The sequence below is a fragment of the Nomascus leucogenys genome, chromosome 4, assembly GCF_006542625.1.
Source record: "Nomascus leucogenys isolate Asia chromosome 4, Asia_NLE_v1, whole genome shotgun sequence".
NCBI lineage: Eukaryota > Metazoa > Chordata > Mammalia > Primates > Hylobatidae > Nomascus > Nomascus leucogenys.
The window spans coordinates 22295233-22299485 of NC_044384.1; the positions used below are offsets into that span (position 1 = coordinate 22295233).

The window sequence follows — 4253 nt, forward strand, 5'->3', positions numbered from 1 at the left end:
ATCTCTCTTCCACAGAACATTACAGAAGCACTTTCTAGTAGTGACAGGTTACCAAGGCATGGTATTACTCACTGATCCCTGCCTTGCAAGTCAGGCAAGAAGTTTTAAGCATTTACCAAATGGCATACACTGCACTAGTTGCTTTGTAGTTAAAAGAAACGGAAAAGAGGAACCGTATTCACATTAGGGACACAAGGCCAATCCTCTGAAAAAATGTAAAACATTACATATTAAATATGTTGCATTGTAATCATAATTGTTGTCATTTTTGTAGCATGTTCGAGTTTTCAAAGTCATTGGCAGGCATTTTATCATTTGATTTTAGCCATATGTGGTGTGTTTACCATGTGTCAGATACTGTAATATATGATTTCATCTAGTCTTTCTAAGAAACCCATGAGGTAGGTATTGTTATCTTTACCAAGAAGAGTCTCATGAAAGTTTTGAGGGTAGTCAGAGCAAGCTTTTAAAATAGATTAGAAAACACGGTCATGGAGGTTAAATGACCTTCATAGAGTCATTTGACTTTAATGACCTAGTCTTCTTATCCCTTTCTCATGGACTAGTCTATTGTGACACCAGCATGTGAGCTTTCTGACATTAAAATGTCAGAAATGTCCTTACTTTACTGTCTTTTTTTTTTTTGGCATATTATTATTAGTTTATTATTTATACGGTGCTCTGTTCCAAAAAGGATGTAAGGAGGCAGCATGGCTTGAGTACCACCTTACTTGATGAGTTAAGGAGTTCACATCCATCTAGAGACACTTGTTTGAGAGACTCTATTAGAAGACTACAGGATGGTTTGGGGGAGGGAAGGGTGCTAAGAAAAGCAGTGGCATCTTGTCCAACCTCATCTTCTCCTCATTTGCAAATCTTATCTCAGGAGTAAGCCAAAAACTGGTGGGAGGGTTGCAGCAGGAAAAACTTAGCAGTAAAGCAGGAGAGGGTTAATTCTTAGAAAGGTACACAATCCCACCATCCTTCCCACCTCTGGTGCCTACTGCAAGTAAAGAGTCTGGTCTTCTCCCAAAAGGCTCTGGCTGGGCCTACGGTCTCATGTGGAGAATAGCCAGCGTGGTCAGTCTGTAGGCAGGGGCCCACTGCTAGCTGCAGGCTCCAGGCTCTGCCCCTCCATCACCCCTTTCCTCCTATTCATCCGACTGTGCCAAGGGTGTGTCTGCTCCATCATCACTTGGATTTGGGCTATGCAGGTTGGTGGAGGAGTCGGAGGAGGAGGAGGAGGAGGAGGTCCTAGATGTGGTCCTGTCTGATGTAGGCACTGGCAGGCTCAGCTCCTCCAAATGGTTGTCCACCCCAGATGACTGGGGGGTTGGTGGAGGATCTTCGCAAGGCAAGAACACATCTGCTCCATCCGGGTCCCCAAGGTCAATAAGTTCTACTTGCTCCAGTGTGTCCACATTCACTTCCATGGATGAGATACTACCTATGGGGGGTCTCTGTGACTCGAGATGCAGGTGGGACAGAGGAAAGACAAACTCTGTCTCTGGCTGTAAAATGTCCTCGAAGAATTTTTGCCGTTCCCGAAGGCGGAGCTGCTGGCGCTCCAGGGCCGCCCGAGGATTTGGGTCCATGTCAGCTCCTGCATCAAATACAAGACCCTGCTTGTGAAGGTGAGCTATTTAGGAGACGACCATCTTTCCTTTGAACTCCAACAGCTCTTTATGCATCCCCCTCCTGGGACACATCTCACTGACTTATCTCCCCATTAGTCATCGAGGAGCAATTAGAAAGGCGGGTTCTGGGTCCAGTTCAGAGCAGGCCTCCTGACCGCTAGACCTGAGAAGCTGAGACCCTGCCAGAGCCCCGGGGCTATGGGCCAGCCCAGGTCGGTGCATTCACTCCCATTCGCTCATCTCCTTCCCGGCGTTCTGCTCTGAGCCCATCACCAGAGGCAAGGGAGTTTCTCGCTTGAGGATCAGACATCATCCTCCGCAGACTGCCTTCCCCACCTCATCTGCACCCAGTGTATCCCAGACCCTGGCCAGCTCCACGGGCGCCACAGAGGTGGAGAGGGACCCAAACCTGAGTGGGCAAGGCAGGGCCACGGAAGTGTGGGGAGACCGTGCGGCCGCGGGCTGGCGGCGGAGGAGCTAGGCGCTGACGCCGATTCCCGGGAAAGGCTCTTAGAGCTGCCGCCCAGGTCACAACGCTAAAAATACCCCTACTTTACTGTCTTTACTGACCCTTTTTGTTAGAAGGAGCGGAGTGTTTTTCAAAGTGTTTAATAATCTCTGTACCCTCATAGATTCAAAATGAGGCATGGAGGGAGGATTACCCACCTAGGTTTTGAGAGGGTAGGGAGGTTTGAATAAACAGAGAACTTAAAGGAGATGGGGCCAAGACAAGAAACTCTCCTGCTCTCTGTTCCAGTGCTGTTCTGCTTGGGCCATGTGGTAGTGGGTGTGAGTGAAGCTGCCTGAGATTGTGTACTGGGAAACAGACTTGGAAACAGAGTTGAAATAGACTTGACATAGAAAGTTATTGCAGGTGTTTTCAGGAGATACACCTGTAAGGTGATGAAGCAACTGGCCTGTATTCCTGTGGTAAAAAAGGTCTCAGGTGGCTCTACACAGAGGTTTGGAGCTGGAACAGCCTCTTGGAGCTAATCTTGTTTGAAGCACACGGTTAGACCTCCGTATCCCTTCATAAGCCAGTCATTGGCCATAGGCTGTCCCCTAGGAGGGGCTGTCATCCTGGATGAGGCAGTTCCCTGCAGCTGAGGTAATTGCTGGTGAGTAACTCAGCTGTGAGTCCCCAGCACTCAATATTCTTAGCAGCAAGGGGTTGAGTGTGTCTGGGCTGAAGAGAGGATCTGGGTGGAGATCTCCTTAGTGTGCCCCATCCAGCCCTCATGTCGCTCAAACCCACTTTCTTCTTATAATAACTGCACTATGTTTGGGAAAGTCTTCTATTGAATTTTGGTTGGTCTTGTTTCCTGGGAGCTTACAAGTGAAAGTTTAGTAGGAAATACTACAGCGCTTGCTGCTGCAGTTTGGTCTCAAGGCTTATTACTGCCCCCCTCCTTTTTTTTAAACACACTCATTCCCCTCCACTCTGGCTATTCCCTGTGCTTCACTAGGTAACTTACCTGCTGGAAGTAATGAAACCCTCATCCCAGAGGGTCCTGAGCCCCAAGTTACTGTGCCCTTCTCAGTCTATGGTTGCTATTCTTATGCTTTACCATTAAGTGGTGAGCATGGGAACATCAAGAGACCTCTTAGTGGACCAACTGACTGCCAAGCATATTCTTCCCTACTTCTATTGTGTAGCAGAAGCTAAGCCCCTCCTGATGGGCAGGGTCGATTACCCTTTCTAGTTGGTTGGTTGATTTCTTTACTTTATTGCTGGTTTCTTGGTATGAGGATCCCAGAGTAATTGAGTGGCAGCTGTAGCTTAAAGTTCAAAGGGACTCTTAACTGTGTCCCCAGGTACAAGTGTTCCGCTTTTGGGAGTTAGGATCTTTAGATCTACAGAGCCTAACCTTGAGTGGATAGAAAACAAATATCTCAGGAGGGTTACTGGATGCAGTGTTGGTAAATCATTCCATCTCTTGGTTCCTGGACCTATGTATTCCTGGACCCCCTACCTGCTGGGGACACAGAATCATATAGGTCATTTAGGGTATATGTTGAGTCCTGGATGATAGTGCACCATCCTTCCAGGATATAATATCCAAAACGGCCCCTTTGCTGTATCGTGAAGAGGGCATGCCACTGGTCTTTCAGGCCAGTGTCTTCTCAGTAGTGCAGTATGTGATAGAACCAGTGGATTCCATGGTCATGTATTCCTTTGTCATACCACCTCTGCTGTAAAATGGGACACTTGGTCTTGAGGTAGTGTTTTGTGGAATCCCATGTTGGTGCATTAAACACCTTGCGAATCATTGGATAGCAGTAGCAGAAAAGGAAAACACATGGCGGCAATAGGTGTCTATCTCAGCCAAGATACATTGCTGCCCTTTTCAGGGTAGAAGAGGTCCAATGTAATTGACTTGACACTAAATGCCTGGTTGATCTCTTTGAGGGATGGTATCACCACTGGGGGCTCAGCACTGGTCTCTGTTGCTGGCAGGCTGGACATTTGGTGATGATAGTGGCAAGTAGCAGCAACAAGTAGCTTTGGTAAGCTGGGGCCATGCATAGACTTCATTCGTGCAATCACTGCTACTAAATGTGATCAAGCACCATCCCAGCACTGGAGTGGCTGACGAAAAAAATAGGCTGAAGTCA

The 4253-nt window shown here is 47.6% G+C and overlaps 1 pseudogene across 1 annotated transcript; it reads right to left on the minus strand.

The window, feature by feature from the left end:
- Nucleotides 1-633: 633 nt before the first annotated feature.
- On the minus strand, nt 634-1787 carry LOC100592767 (annotated as a pseudogene). Its single transcript, XR_001115583.2, has one exon. The product of XR_001115583.2 is annotated as a dysbindin domain-containing protein 2 pseudogene (transcript).
- Between the last annotated feature and the right edge of the window lie 2466 nt (nt 1788-4253).